The sequence below is a fragment of the Rutilus rutilus genome (genome assembly GCF_951802725.1).
Source record: "Rutilus rutilus genome assembly, chromosome: 7".
NCBI classification, from domain to species: Eukaryota; Metazoa; Chordata; class Actinopteri; order Cypriniformes; family Leuciscidae; genus Rutilus; species Rutilus rutilus.
This window is the reverse complement of record NC_140221.1, coordinates 42,194,906-42,217,456: the sequence shown is the minus strand read 5'-3', so window position 1 is coordinate 42,217,456 and position 22,551 is coordinate 42,194,906. Positions and strand designations below refer to the sequence as shown.

The 22,551-nt window shown below is 38.9% G+C and overlaps 1 long non-coding RNA gene across 2 annotated transcripts; it reads left to right on the top strand.

Annotated features, from left to right (window-relative positions):
- The first annotated feature begins 12,026 nt into the window (after positions 1-12,026).
- LOC311294261 lies at positions 12,027-15,745 on the top strand. 2 transcript variants are annotated; one of them, XR_014628028.1, is made up of 6 exons: positions 12,027-12,937; positions 13,348-13,414; positions 13,570-13,679; positions 14,161-14,238; positions 14,748-14,857; positions 15,632-15,745. It is a non-coding gene; the product is annotated as an uncharacterized lncRNA (long non-coding RNA). The 2 variants fall into 2 exon arrangements; XR_014628029.1 differs by having other exon boundaries at positions 13,342-13,414.
- The last annotated feature ends 6,806 nt before the right edge of the window (positions 15,746-22,551 follow it).

The following is a 22,551-nucleotide window of genomic DNA, read 5'->3' as shown; positions in this document are numbered from 1 at the left end:
GGCGCGGCGTAATTTCCACTGAAACAGGAAGCTAAGGCGGGACATATTGAATGGCTCCTCCCCCTTTTCAAATAGCCAATAGCATTTAGTTTACCTTACAGACTGACATCAAACTTGACAGCACCATGGAAGCGAATCCGAGCGCTGATGATACGTTGGATTCAATAATAGAGGTGTGAATAAATTCTAGCCATTTCATTCTTAACTAACGTACAGTTGGAAAACGGAATAAAATTCGAGCGTTTGAGCAACCGATCTCACATCTCCAACCCATATTGTTCCGTGACGTGTCAATGGTCGCTTTGGCAGGTGGTATTTATAGCATAGGGGGCGGGACGCTTTAGATTCTAGAGAGCATTTGATTGGACAGAAGTTGTGATGAGAAGCTGAAGTCATAAAAATCTGTGATCCATTTTAGCGGAAGTGAGGGACTGTACGTTTTGAATGCTTATATCTCCTAAATGCTAATTTTGTCATTGTTTTGGAACACACCAGCTTATTCATAACCTTAAGGCTAACATATTCATACTAAAAGCAAAAAAAAAAAAATTACATTTTGATTTCAGGGGGCCTTTTAAGGCATGAATAATTTTTTTTCATGTCATTATGGTGATCAAAAACGAGTTTTAAGGAATAAAATGATTGACTACAGGGGGACTTTAAGCAAGTCATAAAATAATATTGTAAGAGGAACAATGCAATTTGGCGTGAATCCCATAGTCTCATTGACGTGTGAAAAGAATAGAGACGCTCCAAATTCCCTGAACTCATTGGTTGACATCATGATAAAAGTAGCAATGTCTTGGTGTCTTGCAGCTGTAAAAAAGAAACATAAATGGCAACAATTTAAAGGTGTCTATACACTAGAGAGAATGCTGCAAATTCAACTTTTTCATAGGGGATTATGCGACCAAAAGGTGAGAAAATGTTGTTACAACGGACTTCTGGAAAACCAAATAGCTACTTTCCTGCTTTATTTCCATTTGACTGCATCTTACACATTAACCATATATCAGAGCTTTATTTAGTGCATAATCACCCTATTCAAATGAATATTAGTACTCTGAAACTCAGCTTCTACTTTTTATGGAAGCGCACTTCTGCATCAGAATTAATAAACAATTAACTTATAACCTAAAAAGTAGTTGTAACTTTATTTCTCACAATAGCAAATTTGCTATCTCATAACTCACATTAATTCATATTTTTGTGGAAACCATGATACAATTTTTTCAAGATTCTTTGATAAATAGAATATATATATATTGTAACAAATGTAAAGTACTTACTGCCACTTTTGATCAATTGAATGCATCCTTAACAAACAAAAGTATAAATTAAAAGTAAAAATTATGAAGCTATGGGCTTCCATAGCTTTTAAATGCTGTGTTCTCTCAAGAGTCAAGACTTTAATGATTTGGTTACTCAATCACAGGGTGGCTGGTGGGAATAACTAAATAAGTCAACACACATACCTCCATCTTTCCATCAAAAATATCATGTTATTGACATTAATTGACATGCTCTTCATGGCATGGGGCTGGATCGCTACAGTTAGATCTCCTGTGTGACAGTTATTAGCTGCTACTGTACTTTTCCATTTGTCCATCACATATTCTCAGCATTGATCAGCTGTCCACTGTCAGACGCCTGAGGCGTTTTTGTCAATTCATCAATGACGTGCTGATCGAAGAGAGGCCATCGCTATTCTGCTGTCCCTGAGCAGTCATCCGACTGGCCTTTTTCTCATGCCGTATTCAGCGGGAGAGGTCACAAAGGGCTTGTGGGATATGTTAAAGAGAGCTTCAACATGGACCGTCTTCAATATTAACACACTCCAGCAGCTCAGAAGCTTCTGCCCTGCTTAACTAAAACAGCATGACTTCACATTCATTAATGCTACTTTGGTGTTGGTCTAGATTGTGGAAGTGTGAACATGCTGTTCACCAGCAAAATCTAGCAAGTAAAGTTGTTTCAGCCAGCATTGTCTTGCTGATGAAACTGCTAATGACCAAGGAAGCCTTGCTGGTTACACAACCAATCTTTGGCTTTTCAGCAGGATAGACATTCTGCCAAACCATCAAAACATCACTCTGCTCACATTTGCAACTTGTTTCAGAGGATTCTGGGTAGCATTGGATATCCTTTGACCTTGATTCAGAGAATTCTGTAATTACATAAGCCTTAGTTATCCTTGGAAGTCTTCGCCAGCTGAGGCTTTCCACATTATTTGGTTGAAGTTTTCATTAGAAATTCTGTGTATTTAACAAATGCACATTATAATTGCATTTCATTGCATGTGATTTCCGCATGCACACATGCAAGTTCAATTATGTCTCTGTTTGCATGCTATATTTGGCCATGCAATGCATGAAAAAATCAGAGCGACATCATACAATACTGTAATGGAAAATATTGTCATATTCACAAACACGTGATAACATGCGAAGATATCTTCTGAAATAAGCATCAGTCTGCTGCTGTGGGACATGACTGTCTGGAGATTTAGGCTCAAATCATATATACAAGTATGTAAACAACAAATTATCTCACAAGCTCGATTTCATGCATCATCATATCTCAAAATGTAATTCATAATGCAACTCGGAATTAGCATATATGTCTTCTTCAAAACAACTTCTATGCAGATGAAACAGTTTGTAAACGGTTGAAATGTTTATATTTAGCATCCTGGACACTTACTCGTTCATTTCAAAAGCAAAGGCATTTGAGGGTAACACTAGTGGACCCTTGAGTACTGACATTTACAGGCATGTGACCAATTATTTTTTTTCATATAAATATGGGAAAATCACATCCCGGATTTATTACCACAGTACCTCAAGAACACGTTGCATGTACAACAGAACCACACATTTGAAAAGAAACATCTACTCATCTACATTAATGATTAACTAGTTTTATTCACCTTTTCAAGCGGGCCAATTTGTAAGACAATATAGGCCATTACAGCTCTATATACACCATGAGAGCACAGATTATTAATATTTCAAGTCTTTCCTCTAGTGAACCTACCCGACAAAACAAACCAGCTTGGTTAAACATTTTATTGAACAGTAAGACTAGTTGAAGAGCTACATAAACTGCCTGCAGATTCCTATCCTAAGCTTAGTCGCAGAATGAAAAAGTTGTGTTGTGCAGGCAGACCAGCATTTCATAGCTTAGGGATGTATGGTGCACTTCAACCCGAGGTCTGACAACTCAGAGCAGAGACACAGATGAACTTTACCATGAGGTCAGCCGAACTAAAGTCCGCAAGTCAGGCATACAAAAGCAGTTCTCTACATCTGCACGGAAGACAGAGATGGAGCGAGACAAGAGACTAAAATCCATAATTGATCAAATCTGTACAAATTATGGTCACTTTAGATTAGGGTCCAATTCTCACTAACTAAGACTTTTGCCTCAATAAACTCATAATTACTGTTTATTAATAGGTAATTTAAGGTAGTTGTTAAGTTTACAGTATTATAGGATTAAGGGATGTAGAATATGGTCATTTAGAATAATCCATTAATATGTGATTTATAAATATTAAACAGCCTATATCCTAGCAACTACTTCATAGAGAGAATTGGACCCTAAACTAAAGTGTTACCCTAATTATATATTTATATATAATTAGGGTAAAACTTTAGTGTGTGTGTGTGTGTGTGTGTGTGTGTGTGTGTGTGTGTGTGTGTGTGTGTGTGTGTGTGTGTGTGTGTGTGTGTGTGTGTGTGTGTGTGTGTGTGTGTGTGTGTGTGTGTGTGTGTGTGTGTGTATTTAAACTGAACAACTAAAAAAAATTGAAATAATTTGATATAAAGCTGTAATAAAATAGTTTCAATATTAGATGAAAAACATCAACTTTAGAATATTAAAAGAATTAGAAATGTTGCCTTGGCAACTAACTGAAAACTAAAACTGAAAAATGTTTTAAAGCTAAATAAACATAAATAAAAACTAATAACAGCAAAAGCACATAACAAGATTAAACAAAAATTAAAACTGAAACTAAAAAATAAAAGCAAAATCATAATTGTAATAAATACTATAATAGTATATATGTACAGTCATAAAGCACCACAAATTACTGCTATGACTATACACTTTTTCAGAAACTGTAATAGCATCAAAGTAAGTTCAGAGTTGTATCTGTTAAATTAATAAACCACAGCTGCAGTACTTGTGGTCAGTGAAATGGACTAAAAATATGCCACGCTGCTACATTTAGCAGTAAACTTTAGTTGGCATCACTCTGGCATCTACGGTGCATTTATGATTCAGCAGGACCGGGTCCACTCAGATTGTGTGTCAGATGACCCATGGCAGAGAACAACAAGTCCCTGGATATGCCAAAGTTTGTGAAGTTCATGGGATGGAATCTTAAAATATATTCATGAGTTTTAGATGTGGCCATTACATACTGTATAGACGTGTTATGAAAATGTATTCAGAAATACAAGTGGAACCACCATGAATTCTTTATCTGAATTTATTTAATGTAGTAGATTGTCAAATTGTTACATAACCGTTAATTTAAACTGACTTAAAGTAACGTTCTGGCTTAAATATATGTTAAATATATTTTTCAAAACCATGTTGCTGCTACGTGTTCAAAACCATGTATTTCAACACTTATTCTGGTGCAGTGTCTTGCCCAATAGACTCAGGGGGTGTTTACACAACACTGTTTTTAACATTAACCCTAACCCTGTCTCAAAAGGAACGAGCAAAGATGTTTCTAAGTAGGGATCTTTTAAGCCTCTATCAGTCACACCCCTCTTTGGTAAAGTAGCCAATATGAGGTGCGAATATTGAGCCAGAGAAAGTCCCTTTTGTCTCGCTCCACACGTCTGGAGAGTTTGTGCAGAATCAAACAAAAGTATGGTAAAAAATAATATGATGCAAATTATGGTAACTATGCACAGTACTATACATCATTAATTAAGGCATGAGGAGAGGAGAATTTTATACCTTGCATGCCTGGGTTGAGACAACATTAAAGCCATGACACATTGTTAAGCCTGGATATAAACATTTAAACTTTCACTAACCTTACTTCAAAGGGATAACCAAGTTACTACAACATAGGGATATGCATACAACTATATACATAAAAAAACTATATACAGTTGGGACAGTTTAATTGTGGATAAAGTCAATGTCCTTTCCTTTGTGTATTGTGGGTTCGAAGTGTTCTCTTAGGACCTGTTTGGAATTAAGATGCGTTTCGGTCAAATTAATGCATAAACATTATGGGAAGTGCGCTAGCCAGATGGGTTTTAAACTTTTGTCGGCTGGTTTGAAAATCGTACCAGGCGCAATGTTCTCTCACCATTTCTGATTTCTAACACACACTCACAGCGTTCGCCGTGGTCTTGCGGCTGTCAGAGCAGAAACGAAAGCTGCTGCTCTCCGTGTTTTAAATAATGTGAATCATGTGAGCTTATTTCGTCCATTTGATCGATAGATCTGAAAAAGCCCATACATTTACCCGCCCATAGACCCTCCCCTCGAAGAAATCAGGAAAGAAGTGTTGAAAGTGGACAAAAGAGACGAATTAAAACACCAGTAAATGGGAATGTGTCTCCCTCATCTACTTGTGATCTGATGGAACAAGACGCATCTTAATAACTGTAAACAGGGCCTTAAGATTCAGGCAGAGAGAGGTATCATATGTGCAGCTGTCAACTGTAAACAACTAAACTCAGCTCATCTGCATAATACATCTGCATCTGAATTAACTCTACACCCTCTTCAAAGGGAGAAAGAGAAAGTGACAGTCTGACAGACGGAAAGAGAGTTAAGGTGAGGTAAACATGCATCACATCATCCTCACAGTGACATTTCTAAAAGTCATTTACACTAAAGTTCCTGTTATAATCACACATTTGCAGTGGAAAAAGTTTTGTTGATTAGAATCAAAGCATTCTAGTTATTTGCTCACAATGCAGATAGGATGTTACACTGTGTATAGAGCTGTTCAGACGTGACGTCAATTTGTAGGCCGACACGGAAGGCTGGTTGACCATGGGTTCCCTCAGGAACTTCTAATGGGTTTTTAGAGTAGTGGTTTTGAACTTGTGAGTGAAATAAAGTTTGCGGTTAACACAACTTAAGAAGACTTTCCCATTCCGTACTAAAACACAGACAAACATCAATTACACACAGACCTCAATATGTGATTCTCGAAACCACTGTGTGTGCGCTTTAAAAACTGTGGCTAGTGCTAACTTACTTTGTGCAAAACAAATATATAAGGTACCGTGCTTGACCAAAGCATTTGTTTCATCTTGTTGTGTTTCAAACACAAGGGTTTTAAAATTAATTTTTGTAGTATGGGTGTAATTTTACAAGATTCACCACAACCTGAAACAATACAACACTTGCTCTCAACCATCAGCACAGCCGTGATGGCAACATGCAGTTATGTTTTCTCGCTGAGGAGCCGAGACTGAACTCAGGCATACCACGGTACAGCGGAAGTGGCAGGGAGACGTAATGTAACTGAGACGTTTCCTTTCGTGGTCACTACGAGTTACGTCAGTGACGACGAATGGGATTCCCAGTCTAATCACGCCACCTCGGCTGTCTTCCAGTGCCCTGCGTAAGTCTGAGCTCCCTGTCGTGAGACTAGCACGGGCGAAGGACTCCTACTTAACACAGGAATACCAAGGTATACTGGGGAGCATATCTCAGTGGAAATATGCAAATTGTGCCTGCCCGAAGGGGTGGGGACTTACAGAATACACATATGACCCGCGAACGGGCTGCATATGGAGAAATACTAGGGTGTCCAACCCGCAGGGTGGAATGTTTATACCCCAGGGGGGCAAGGTGGCTTGCCAAGGGAAAGACACATGCTCAGAGAGGCTTACAGTGGAATACGCATGTGGGGGTCGCGAGGCATGAGGCATGTCTCTTGGATGATGCTCTAGCGGAAGTGATGGTTGCCACCACTGCTGGTGGTAGGGTACTCAAACCTGACACACGTGGAGGTTCCACAGATTGGGACGAGGGTGTCATAGGGTGCCCCGTCTCTGAGAAAGGAGGTCCTTCCTCCTTCCTGGAGAACCAGGTCCGAGGTGATGGGTCCCACAAATGAGGCGCAACCAAAATGACCTACTCCTCGTCCTTCCTGATCTTGCACAGGGTCTGTGCAAGAAGGCTCACTGGGGGAAACGCATACTTGCGTGCCCCGCGGCCAGCTGTACGCCACTGCGTCCGTGCCGAGCATGCCCTCGGTCAGGGAGTAAAACAGGCTGCAATGGGAAGAGTCATGGGAGGCAAACAGATCTACCTGTGCGTCCCCGAACTGTTCCCAAATCAGCTGAAGCGACTGGGGATGGAGTCTCCATTCTCCAAGAAGAGGCTGAAACCGTGAGAGCTCGTCGGCTGCACGGTTCAGGTCTCCCGGGATATAAATGGCTCGAAGCGACCTCAGATGCTTCTGACTCCATAGGAGGAGGTGGCGGGCGAGTTGCGACATACAGCGGGAGCGTAGACCACCTTGCCGGTTGATGTACGCTACTGTTGCGGTATTGTCTGAGCGGACTAGTACGTGCTGGTTCTTGAGCAACGCACGGAAGCGGTGTAGAGCAAGACGTACCACCAGCAACTCGAGGCAATTGACATGCCAAAGGTGCTGGGGTCCTGTCCAGGAGCCCGCGGCAGCATGTCCATTGCACATGGCACCCCAGCCCGTGGTGGAGGCATCTGTTGAGACAACAACATGCCTGGAAACTCGTTCTAAGGGTACTCCGGCCCGTAGAAAGCTGAGGTTCGTCCACAGAGTGAAGGTCTGACGGCAGGTCGGAGTCACTGATACTCGGAGCTTGCCGTGTTACCATGCCCACCTAATGCCCCCCAGCATTAACCCACCAAATCATTTGACAAATAGTCACATATCAGTAACAGGCTAATAGCATTACATTTCACGTTCCTGGCAGATAATTCATTATGATGACATAAAATAGGATTCTTTGACAAATGTAAAGTTTAAAAGAACAGCATTTATACAAATCTTTCCCCAACGCTGATGATGCCATTGTATAAATGCACTATTTGTGGTTATCCATTATTAATTTATTCTATGAGTGAATATATCCAATAATAGGAGGATTAGTACAGTGATAAACAGAGTAGCTTTCGGCTGGTAATGTGATCTCAACATGACCGCGACCTGCTCTGTGTCAAATAAAATAGCATTTATAAGGCTACTGATGTGACTGGAGTCAGCACATCAAAAGCCCTATTAATTAATTTACGAATAAAAATGAATGGGTGCACCTTTAAGCCTATGTACTATATAAATATCTGACAGATTTTGTATTTGTTGGGGATCAAGGCTGTCAGCAAAGCGCGTGGGTTAATACGAAGCATGATCCCGCTGACATGTGTCGCAGCTCCAGGTGTTTCTTTGATTCGTGTTAGATGTATCAAACGTGCTGTTTGTTTTTTCAGGCATTCATGATTCAGATTCTGCAGTGGTCTGTAGTGGGTGAAATGCAGGAGTGCCCCCTGATGGGAGCCAGAGGTAGTGCGCTCTGCTGCTGTCACCTTTTCATTGTGTGGAGGTCTGACTGCGTGTGTGTGTGGGCTCGGCTATATGAATCATTCCCTCAGCCAGTGAGGGGGTGGTGTGTGTGTACTGACAGAGAAAGCAGATGTTCACTGCTTTTGGAAGACACACAAAGTACTCAGATAGAGAGAGAAAGATGGAGAGAGAGAGAGAGAGAGAGAGAGAGAGGGAGACGAATCAATGAAGATGTTATAAAAACAGTAGAGCCGCTTTTATGATGGATTTCCGTTAAGCCGCAGGTGAAAATGAGAAAGTGCACCACCGATACAGTCTCTTTACATCTGCACAGACTCATCACAACCCTGAATGGGAGAAAAACCGAAAAAAAAACAAAAAAAGGAAGAAAAAAAAAAGACAGCCCTCATAGGAAATTCAGCTCAATTTTCATGACCTTGTTTAAGGTCAAAAACAAGACAGTTATAAAATAATACTGGCTTATCACCTCTCACCTAATATATATATATATTGGCATTATAAAGCTAAAATATAAAAAATGGAAATGTATGGCTCTGGATGTGGTTTCTCAGCTGCCACATGACTTTTCACTACCTTTTCTCATGGGGATTCATTCAAGTCAAGTCAGAATGATCATATTAATGGGCCGAGTGCACATAAATTCATGGTTGGCCCATAGGGAAACATGTTACTTTCTTCAAAGTTTGCATGAAACAGAAGTGATAATCTTTTTTCCCCTATTGTGATGTATAGACAAGTGAAATGACTTTTTGAAAAAAAAAAATAAGTGTGGGACTTGAATTTGTCCATGGGGAATCGATTGGATGGTTGTGATTTTCTATTGGTGGATCTCACGTGAGTGACAGGTTGTCCCGCCCTCACGCCAGTGAACACATCATCACAGAAGAGATGCCATTGCAGAGAGGAAGATATTTTGATTAAAGATTATGAGAGCATTACAAGGAATATATTCTACAAACAATTATGGACATGAATTAATAATTTATAATAAACAGCAATATTCCATTAAAAAAAAAACAAGAGATGTCAAATTTGGTTTCATGGTGACTTTGAAAGTCTTCTTCTTATTCTTAAATCTTATTCTCAGTTAAAGAATAGAGGTGAAAACAAATTGGTATTGTTTAGAATAAGATGTTGAATGTGCAACTCAGTTTGTACACATTTTGTGTACTGTTAATGAAAAATAGAGATGCCGTTTGCTTGAATAGACCACTGGTGTGCAACCAAACTATATTTCACATCATTCTCTTTGGTAGCACAGATACAGATAAGGAGGCAAAGGTGCATACTTTGGTCTTTTTTATGTTGCATTAGGACTAAGAAAGCGTATTAATGTCAGGAATGAAAAACAGGGCGAGAAATATGAAATTATGCAGCGAAACACTTGACACTAGAACTATTAAAAATCTGTTTTAGTAATTGAAATAAAGGTGAAATAAAATAAAATACAAATATTAGATGAAAAGCTTAAATGAAAATGAGAAAAACTACTAAAAGTAAACTAATACAAAAAAAAAACTAATAAAAATGACAGAAGCACATTATAAAATTATAATATTACTAAAACTAAAATGAAAGTAAAAACTGACAATATAAAAATAGAGGCTAATTCAAAATATTAATAAATACTATAATAGTATAAATAATACTAAAATAACACTGCATCATAATTGAAGTTTACAAACTCGTAATTCATCTCAAGACTTCATGGCCAATAAACTCAGCCGTAAATGTCATGGACTAATCATTCCTGAGCTACAGGAAAATTACATCATGACAACGGTAAAAAAAATGCACAGGCAGAAAGCTGGCAATTAATTAATCTGCCAAATAAAATATTAGGTTACCTGAACACTCTACCGATTTGTCATTGGTTGGTCGAACAGAAAGTCCCACCCAAAACTCCCACAATTGGTTGAAACAGTGTCGGGTTGGTTGAGATTTTAAACAAATATAGTCACAGTTGAAAAGGCTGCATCTTGTGCTTTATAGCACCCTTGACCCAGCCAACACGTTTATGTGGGGCCCATATGGGTTACAAATGGGCAACAGGGGTACAGAGTGGGCATGGGCTCAAAATGGGCTTCTTATCTGGGGCCCATATGGGTTACAAATGGGCTACAGGGGGACAGAGTGGACATGGGCTCAAAATGGGCTTCTTATCTGGGGCCCATATGGGTTACAAATGGGCTACAGGGGGACAGAGTGGACATGGGCTCAAAATGGGCTTCTTATCTGGGGCCCATATGGGTTACAAATGGGCTACAGGGGACAGAGTGGATATGGGCTCAAAATGGGCTTCTTATCTGGGGCCCATATGGGTTACAAATGGGCTACAGGGGGACAGAGTGGACATGGGCTCAAAATGGGCTTCTTATCTGGGGCCCATATGGGTTACAAATGGGCTACAGGGGGACAGAGTGGACATGGGCTCAAAATGGGCTTCTTATCTGGGGCCCATATGGGTTACAAATGGGCTACAGGGGACAGAGTGGATATGGGCTCAAAATGGGCTTCTTATCTGGGGCCCATATGGGTTACAAATGGGCTACAGGGGGACAGAGTGGACATGGGCTCAAAATGGGCTTCTTATCTGGGGCCCATATGGGTTACAAATGGGCTACAGGGGACAGAGTGGATATGGGCTCAAAATGGGCATCTTATCTGGGGCCCACTTGGGTCAACTAAGTAGGTCCAACATGGGCAAACCCAGATGGGCTCCCTATGTGAGACCTAGTCAGTTCACTAATGGGAAATGAGTAGGCTACATACCCAGCCAGCACATGACCGACCTTCAACGTTGAAATATGGTTGAAATAATGTCAGTTTGTTGTTGAAAAAGATTAACAAAAACCATTCTAAATCAACATTGACATTTTTACAAGATTCCCAGCCAACAAATGTGGGGCCCAAACGGGCTGCAAATGGGCTGATATCCGGGGCTCACCTGGGCTACCCAACTGGGAACCCAGCTAATTTTGGTTTTGTTGGCCACGGATTCACGCGCAAACATTTACATCACGTTTCCCAATTCACGTTTCCCAGGTCAACGTGGATTCATCCGCAGACACCAGAGGACAATCTGGACAGAGCCTGCCCCAGCTAACACACCCATGTGGGGCCCAAACGGGCTGCAAATGGGCTGATATCCGGGGCCCACATGGGCTACCCAACTGGGAACCCAGCTAATTTTGGCCGCGGTTTCCATGGTGGCCCTACATGTGTTAGCCCAGATGGGTTGATGATGGGCTCTTGATGGGCTCCATATCGGGCCCATGTGGGTAACCTAGGTAGCACCCATTTAGGGCCTACAGGAGTCTGCCCAGATGGGTTGATGATGGGCTCTTGATGGGCTCCATATCGGGCCCATGTGGGTAACCTAGGCAGCACCCATTTAGGGCCTACAGGAATCTGCCCACATGGGTTGATGATGGGACCCAGATAGGTCTTATCTAGGGCTCTTATGGGCCACAACGGGTATATATATGGGCTACCATATTTGTCTGTTTGGGTTACCTTATTTTACAGTAAACCCCTAAATACAATCATTACATGTAATCCACTAAACTATACTAAAATGTTAAAGGTATTCAATGAACAGAAACCAGTAGTTCACTTTTAAAGTTACTTTATTAAGCAAGTACAAGTATCACAAAACAAGAAAAGAAAAAAGTAAAAGATTTAAAACACTTCTAAATCAGCGTTGACATTTTTACAAGATTTTGAAACAACATACAGCAGAAATATCTGCCTTTCAACATTATTGTGACAATTAATTAGCATTTCATAATTTTTTTGATATAACAGCTCTTCAGTATATGTTAAAATATAATTATCATTATTAACAATAATAGTTTCAAACCTTTTGCCTTATGTGATTTTGTTGGAATTTACAATTTTGTCTGCTTGCCTAACCGTTTAGGCTACATTGCATTATTACATTTGTATTCATACACTGTCATGTCATTTGACTAATTAATTAAATAATAATACAGACTGCAAATAAAACTCAATACACCGCTATGTTAACTGTTATTAAACTATTGTTATTGGTTGTTTCGCCGTTTTACTTTGAGCATGATTGGTTAATCTGTCTGTCTTCCAGGAAACTGTCCAATGAGAATGTACGCGGCTCTTCGCGGCTCAGTCACCGACCGAGAGTAACGGACGTATTTTCAAATTTAAAATAGGCGCGCACTGAGCAGCTGAGCTGCTGCTTGCATTGATTACTCGTCAGACCTGGATTATTTTATATCTGCCTGTTGAATTCTTAAATTTTGAGCGAATTTAAGTTGATATCAATGAAGAACAAAAGCTGGAATGTGAACAGAGGAAGGGTTCGTACGTGGTCTGTAAAAATACTGGCGATATCAGGTAAGAAAACATTTTTCAGTCCTTATAGCAGTCAGTTAAATTAACGTTAACGTTTATGGACATGAGTAACGTTAACAGTCATAGGCTTAATGCAACCTTATACGTTCAATAAGTTATCTGTGTGTGTTTTTGTACTGCTGTAGCAATATAAGCACGTATTTAAATGTAATTTAGTACCATCTGACATTGCTGTGTTTTGTTGTTGGTAACGTTGTGTGTTTAATGTCAGCTAACGTTAGTTTAAAAACGCATGAGAGGTAAAAAAAAAGCGTTGGAATGAGTAAAGTGATAAAACAGTCATTTATTCGTTAGAAGTATGTTTACATAACCTCTTCAAACACTGATAACAGTATTGGAAATATATTTGTTTACCTTTTTTTTTTTTTTTTTTTTTTTTTTTTTAGATCAAGCATTGGAATAATTTTTATCTGGGGAGAACACCCAACAGAAAGACCTATTCACCAACCAACTGTTACAGTAAGTTAATTTTACCCACTGTTCAAAAACCTACACTGGGTTTAATATATAGTATTAAGTATGATTTTCACCTTTAAAGTAAGACATTTAATGTTAACGTTACTAATAGCAAGTCTGAGTAACTTTTTTGTCCTTTTGTCTTTTTTCTGCTGAAGTGGCGCACAGAAAGTGGATTCATGTCACCTTCATCAGTCCTTTCTTTAATCACTGGACACCGTAAAGGGAAAGACCCTCAGACGTGTCATAATAGGATAAATGGGTGCAGGTAAAATTATTTGATGGTTTGATTTTGGTACCAATTGTTTTTTTGTTTGTTTTTTATGTGTGTGCTTCCCTTGCTATGATACACATTTCTGATGGGATTGCCATGCTTAAAGTTTATGTTTACATTTTTAATCATCATGTAACAACTAACAGTCTCAAAGATGACATTACTAGGGCTGGATTTATTGGATGGGATGCACGATACAATGTTCCATTCATTCATCAACTGAAAACAGGTTGACTAATCGATTCTTGGGATTTAAGAATTGATATTGTTTCGTAAAAATGAGAATCAAATAAAATCGAGAAATCAATATTTTTTACCCAGCCCTTGACATTACTCAGTTCATGTAGTGTGAATGTTATAATGGCAAACGTTTTTTTTTTTTTTTTTTTTTTTAGATTGTTTGAAGGAATGATATAAGAAAATACTGCTTTTTAAGGACTTTTCATTGAATAATTTCTTCTTTCCCCCTCTTCAGATTCGCCAAGGACCAGCTGATTACTGGCAATTTGGTGGAGGATTATTATTTAGCTGCTACATTGCACTATCACTTCTGGTACAGATTCATTGGCCTTTTGTGTTATTTTTTATTTTACTTGATTTAATAAATTACTTTTAATTAGTAGCCTACAATGTATGGTTAGGATTCTGAATTAAAACAGTGTAATGTTTCTCCACAAATATTATCAGAAATATACGGAGCCCCCAGGGGTCAGGCAAATTGTTGAAACAATATAAACCTGCATTGAAAGATATAATTCAAAGAGCAACAGACCACAACCCTCTCAGCTCAACACCACAATTTGTTGATTTCTTCATCTGTTTTAAAGATGAAATCATGACCTTATCATTATAGTAATCGTAACTGACACATGGGAGTAATATTTTTTTTTTTTTACAATTCCTTGTTGGGGCTCTGAAGAATTGCTTGTGTGAATACATAAAATGTGTTTTAGAATGGATTGTGTTGTATACTTTGTTTTCTACCCGACTAATTGAACTGTAAAGTGAAAATCTTGTACATGACTTATTTTGTATTGAGTTTTCTTGCTTTTATTTATACAGGATAGTACAGACAGCAGGCAAGAAGTGAAGAGGAAGTGATGGCATCAGGAGCAGCACAACCAAAAGCTTGTGACCCCATGGAAGTTGTCCGAGTGCGTGGAAGAACAAGTGTAAGTGCAGAAGCCGATCTTAGGATGTAGTGGAGGAAGTGTATATGAAGAAGATATAAAGGAGCCAACTTGTTTAGTTTTTAAAATTGAACTAAGAGCCAGTGCAAATGTTGTAAAACAGGAGAAATATGTTCTGTAACATAACATTAGAGCGAGCAGACTTTGTAAAGTTGCTACTACTTACATGTCAAGTGATAAGCAATATTTGAGTTGGATGAATGATGGGCAAATGTTTGGTTTTCTAACTTGTCCTGGGAACCCTCAGTACTGCACACCCACTTCAGATCTTGCAGTTTCTATAAATGAGCTAATGTGATGAATCCGGTATATTAGATGAGTGAAACGTACAAAGTCTGCATCTGAAAACTTAGGCAGCTGACTCATTGCCTCGCTGCCCTATCAGGCAACGACTTAGCAGGCAGCGTTTACACACTAAGGTGCCTCACAAAACCGATTTAGTTTAGTTTTTATTTATTTGAGCAGTAACCATTCTGATTTCAGACAGACTTATGAGGCAGCATAATGGTTTAATGATCTACAACACTAATTATTTTTTAGAAATTACTTCAAAGTGGTAAAAGTTGGTCAAAATGTACATTTTGTGCTTCCAATATGTGCAGTGCAGGGGGTGTTCCAGGACAGGTTTGCAAACCCCTTATCTAGATACACTTGATGTGGGGCACCAAAAGGCTAACCTGACACATCTGATTGAACTGTGAAAAGGAATTAAAAAAGTGGCATAATGGTTGACTGATTTATTTTCTCTTTTCAAAGGGCCGTTGGGAGAGCGACAACAGAGGAGTGAGAAGCTGCACGGTTATTGTTTTGTTTGTGAAATGGTTAATTTTTCAGATATGCATATATAACGTGTGCATATATATATATATATATATATATATATATATATATATATATATATATATAACCTTTTTCTTTTCTTGTTTTGTGATACTTCTACTTACTTAATAAAGTAACTTTAAAAGTGAACTACTGGTTTCTGTTCATTGAATACCTTTAACATTTTAGTATAGTTTAGTGGATTACATGTAATGATTGTATTTAGGGGTTTACTGTAAAATAAGGTAACCCAAACAGACAAATATGGTAGCCCATATATATACCCGTTGTGGCCCATAAGAGCCCTAGATAAGACCTATCTGGGTCCCATCATCAACCCATGTGGGCAGACTCCTGTAGGCCCTAAATGGGTGCTACCTAGGTTACCCATATGGGCCCGATATGGAGCCCATCAAGAGCCCATCATCAACCCATCTGGGCAGACTCCTGTAGGCCCTAAATGGGTGCTACCTAGGTTACCCACATGGGCCCGATATGGAGCCCATCAAGAGCCCATCATCAACCCATCTGGGCAGACTCCTGTATGCCCTAAATGGGTGCTACCTAGGTTACCCACATGGGCCCGATATGGAGCCCATCAAGAGCCCATCATCAACCCATCTGGGCTAACACATGTGGGGCCACCACGGAAACCGCGGCCAAAATTAGCTGGGTTCCCAGTTGGGTAGCCCAGGTGGGCCCCGGATATCAGCCCATTTACAGCCCGTTTGGGCCCCACATGGGTGTGTTGGCTGGGGAGCCCTGAGTATATACACAAAATTATGATTTGTTATGTGTTGATTAATTAAAAGAAATCTGATTGGCAAAGATCCGATTTTATTAAACATTTAAAAAATGTTCAATAAATGAAATGATTCTGTATCCAAACAGGTGATCTGCACCTCAGGCATCATGAAGCGACACCATTAGGATGCTTAATAATGGAGTCCGTGGTCAGACCATTTATTTTTGGCCTCGGCTGATTCTGAGAGTCTATCCTCTCCAATTAACTCCAAACCTCTGACTGCTGATCAGCAGGAGAAAATCCACGCTGCCTTTTTATGTTCCAGGGCTTCCTCGAAAAACAATGTGCTGCACCCACATTATACAGACTCACCCATAGCGATGCACGTGCGCATGTCCTCTTCCTCACGGTTTCTTGTTATCCTTCTTCATCAGAGAGCTGGATCCATCTCCTTCAAAGTGAAAGAGGGCAGCTATCAAATTATGTTGACGAATGCCCTGTTTGCAATGTATTATACATGCAGAAAGAGAGGAGTGAAAAACAGGCATAGAAAGGAAAGACATACTGTCCTTCATGAAAACACACACCTTTGTTTCAGTATTCCAGAAATCCCTCCATGTATCTGCTGGTGAAATCAAATTAAGAGAAAACGGCAAGGCCCCTGTCAAAGCACAAAAAAGGTAATTAATTCCAGAGTTAAAGCTCAAACACAGTTTCAAACCCCTCTGTCAATGTTACGCCTGCGGCCCACGATAATTGTCGCCGGAGTCAGTCACCACCTTCACTCACATCTGTCAGTCAGTGTTTCAAAAAGCACCTAATTATAGCGACTATGCTAACTTAAAAGGTGAAGAACAACCTAATGAAATTACTGAAAAAATGACTTTAAAAAAAAACCTTATTGGTCATTTCAACAAATAGTCCCGCCCCAAACTCACACTATTGGTTTAGAGAGGTGGTATTAACATTAAGTGACATGGCATCTGACGCACAGAAGCCAATGCCACTATCCACTTGCACATGCTAATGAAGACCGGATGTGCCAATACGCATAGTGACATGCCATTGGCTTCTGTGCGTCAGATGCCATGTCACTTAATGTTAATGGAGAGATGGTACGCCAAAAGAGTAGTATGTCCGATTCATAGTATTCGAAAAACAGGCGAAAATTATCCAAAGCGGATTCGGTGGATGTACTTTTTCAACTGTCGTAAAGTAAATGTCAGACCAAATGTAGTACCTATATGCAATTTCGAACGTAGATAGTGAAATCATAAGAATGGCTAACTCATAAAAGGTAGCAGCAATAGCACTATACTGTAGCATGACGAAATTTCTTGAGCAGTGTTAACATTAGCGAAATTTTTAAGGCAAAACTGCCAATAGTGTGGCAATGTACTCGAAGAAGCACAACACATAAGAGATTTTCAAAACAAGTCACTTTCAACTTGAGCATTGAACTTGAAAACTTTTCATCCAATTGTCTGCGAAAATTCGATGAACAACATTAAATGTTACCCCACCTTTATGATAAATGGTTAGCATCTGCAGATAGTATCTACCTGAACAATAACACATCTTGTTTAATGATGCAGACGTCACAAGCGCCCCCTTGAGTTTGGAGGTTGCATATGTGCAGCAGGACTATGGCATGTTGATTAACCAAATGTAAAACCAAAAGAGTTTTTTTTTGGGGGGGATGTTTTATACGTTGTTTTCGGAGGAAATACGCATTGGATTTGTTTGTTTCGAGGAGGGGATGAACACCTGTGAAAACTTCTGGTAAAAAAAAAAAACACTGTCTCTGTAGTGTTGAAAAGTCCAATTTATTTTAGTACATCTTCTAAATAAATAAATATACATTTATTTGAACTGGTTTAAAGAAATACGCTGAAACATCCTTGAATTATATTTCACAGCATTGTCATCAAACAATCAATATTGTCATATCTGTGGATAGCAGCATGGGACGTCTGCACAAAGGATGGAATCAAACCAACATGGGTTCTCTGAATATCACCAATAACACACGCCTCCAGTCCTCGAAATGTGAATAAACAGATTACAAGTGAAGAAATATTGCCTCAGATAGGGTGTACGAAAACCAAACAAGTTTATCTCACTTTCCTTCTTCATAGCGTGTGCATCTGTACACTGTAATCTACATACAAAGTGATCCCCATATTTACGCCTTTACTTTTTTTCTCTGTGAAATACAGAAAACATGATTAGGCTCATTCTGAATGCAGAAGCTGGCACTTTACTTTTATTGTTTGTGAGTTTATAAATTACAGTGTACTGGACTGTGTTTAAAGGGCCAATATGCATTTTTCCATTTGTTTGCGATGAATAATTCATTGAAATGAAAGGGTTTGATTGCATGCAACTGATTATATATAATGTTACATAACAATACACACTGATGCCATGGGTTAGTCGGGCAAGCTTAAAATTAACCTTATTTTTTAGAGCGTAAGTTAACATCAGTCGTCTTGTCACGTGACAAGACACACGTAACCACTGTCAAGGTGGGAATTAAGCTCATGATTCCGCATGACAAATGAAACAGAAATATCTCTTTAAAATATAATTCAAGCTTTATAGAGAGTTCACATGAAGATGCAAACATGTTATTATGATTCCTGAATGTTACACTGTTTGAAAGATGTCATATATTATAAAAAAGGTTTATCAAAATATACCCATAATAGGCATGATGATCACAGCATCTTTAAATCCCAAAACATTTGCATCTCATCTATGCTGACGCTACAGCTTTGTGTGGTCAGCAGTTTTGCGTGTAGTTGCTGCCTGACTATTAACCCTTCTGAATATGAAGTACACTTTAACATCCCTTTAAAGGAAATAATATACAATATTTTTCAAATAATATACTTAAGTGCAAATTTAATGTAATGTTTTCGGACACTTAATTGCATGTTATTTACAATTAAATGAAAATGTATTAAAGTTTAAATTTATATCAAATGCAGTTAGTGGAACTTAAGACTGCTTTGACACGCAGGACTTTATGCAATTTCATAATGACTTCTGTTGTTTTTGAAATGTGTTAAGCATACCTATGTCCAATGTACTGACAAGCATTTATGGTAAACTAAAATATATGTATCTATATATCTAAAATAATGTATTATGCAATAGCAATTGAGTACATTTAAAGTCTGTAGTCAATAACTTTGGGGCCTATCATACACCCGGCACAATGCAGCACCAAGCAAGACGCAAGTGTTTTTTGCTAGTTTCAGCCTGACGCTGTTATCATTTTCACGTCATGCGTCATGTTGTTTAAACAGCAAATGCATTTCCGCCCATCTGTTCGGCCATGGGCTGCTGGTCTGAAAACGAGGTGTGTTCAGGCGCATTGTTGGAGCGTTGCTATTTTGAGGCAATTGAAATCGACTACGCCATTGACCAACTGAAACCTGGCCTAAAGTCAATGGTGCATTATTTTTGTTTGTTATTTAAAGAGCGCGTTAGTAATATGTGCCTATAGGCGGGTCCACAACGCGCGTACACTGCTTATTACACACAAAGGGACGCGCAGCAGCACAAAAACATGCCAAATATTACAAACAAAAGGATTGCAATGTAAAAGATTATTATTGTGTACATAAAGATATGGTGGAATCCAGCTTGTCCCGAAGATGGTCTGCTTGCGTGCTTTAACCTCGCGCACGAATAGATCCATTTCCTCGCTAGAGAAGTTTTTCCGCTTGCAAATTCCGCCATGTAAATAGCGAATCCGCCATGGCGCGAGCGCAACTGGCTTTTAAAGGGAATGGGAGATGAGACTCTGATTGGTTAATTGCACGTTACGCCCAAAACACATCCATTACTCATTAAGAGAATAGGGACAACACTTTTAGACTATGCGCCGGGAGCGCCGACCATTTTTCCCATCGTTAAACTAGCAAAAGTGGATTCAGACCTGTCCTAAGTGCGCTTGCGCCGTGCGCTTTAGACCATGTGCTTAGATTGTTAAAATAGGGCTCTTTATCCTTTAAAACTCATCTTTGGTCACCAAAATTACATCCCTATATCTTATCTTAACTAAAAACGAAAGCTTATTGAACTTGGATCCACAAGTAAAAACAGTATTAGTTTTAAGTTTATAGAATTTATTATGTTTGCTGAAAGCACAGACCAACTTTAATTAAGTTGATAGATTTTCCCCCCAAAAGCTGAGGGATTTGGGATGCACTAATTTTGCACTCTAATATGCAAATTAGGATCTAGCCATAGCCCCAACAACACTGGGATGTGGAGTGCTTTATGATCTGTCCTGTTGTTTTTGAGAGCAAAAGACCCGAAGGGTTGTTAATTCATCATGGATTTAAAACGGGATATAAATGGATGAGGAATCGTGCCATTTACTTAAGAGCAATTGTCTAGAAATCATTAACTTCGGCTCAATTAATTTAAGCTTTTTATTCATCTTCCCCAAATGCTCCACAGAGGGAAAGAAAATATTAAAAAGAGCGAGAGAATCCGTTGGTTAAGCATAAAAGGCTTCATCACACAGATAATAAAACAGCAGATTTAATTCTCGCTCTGTATATGCAAAACACCAGATTCATTAAGCTGAAAACTGAACTTAAAATAATTTCATCAGAACTTTTAAACTTCACTGAGCACACGAGGGATATCATGAAAAAATAAAGTTCAGCTCTGTTTTTTATATTATTATATATCATTACATTTGAAATATAATCTGTTTACAGGTTTACGGATTTATGGAAATTTTGACGATGGGTTGTTGCCTGCACTTCAACTTTTGCTTTCGTTAACAAAACCTTCACAATTCCTCTTTCCATCATTACTAGAACGTGGTACTTATGTATTTGTTTATTACTGTTTAAATCATGCTTATATTTTCATTATTGGTGTTCCACTCGCAGAATAAAGGTGGGGTATAAAACAGTCGTGCACACTCAGGCATCTGACATTTTAGGGAGCCCTTTCAGAGTCATAAAGGTGCCGGAGAGATGGATGAGAGAAGAGAGTGTGCGAAGCCAGACCATCAGTGGAATAAAGAAAAAAGGAGCGGGGGAAACGTGAATTAGATTATACGGAAAGGGAAGAGTATAACCTCTCTTTCTTGACCCTTAAAAAATGCACCAAGGTAACCCAGAAGTTTCTGCTAAAATACCATTAACTTACTACCGTTTTTTTGCGACTGGTTATTTGGCATTTGCCTCCAGACACAAGATTTCTGAAAGGTTATTTTCCAAGTTGAAGATGATCTTTATAGTATTATGGCTTTCAAGTGATTTTTAGAGCCTTTGTGATTTTGTGTTGTGACCTTATTGTCAAGACAGTTAAGCACATATACCTTTAATTTACCTTTTTATGCACAATACCTATATCTGCTTTCATATTACAGAAATTTAATTTTTGTAAAAACATGCTTGTCAAAATGCACACAAAAAAAACATCAAAAGTATAAATGTTTAGTAACACTTTACAATAAGGTACAGTATGTTACTTTGGCCCTCTCGTGGGGTAAAAATCGAAACAAAAGAAGATTGTTTTGGTTTTGCTTTGCCTCTGCGTAACTATGCGGAAGAATATTTTTCTTTCTCCAACTAAAATCAAATCTACTGCTCATAAAACATCCACTACTAGACTTAAAGCTGCAGTCCGTAACTTTTTTTGGGTTAAAAAATATCCAAAATAATTTTTTGAGCAAGTACATAACCAGCCAGTGTTCAAAACTATCTGCTTGCCTTAGCTCAATTCAAAATGGTAAGCTTGTAATAATGTTTTTAATTCCAGTGGTACTGGTGGATTTCCGCGGGAAATTCGAGCACGTCTTTGCGTCATTACGTCACATCTTTACACATAAAGAAGGTGTCCCGGCTACCCGTTGTAAAACGCAAAAGACTTCGGAGAAAAAAAGAGATTGCAACCGGCCCACGCGAAAACAAGGATAAATATCGGAAGGGCATTAAATGTACGTAGTCACACAGTGCTGATGTTGCTAACATTAACAATTTGAGAACAAAGTATAATTTGCATGGTTTGACGTGATATGAAGCAATCATCAGATTTAATCAGCGCGAATTACTGCAATGCTTTTTTTTTTTTTCTT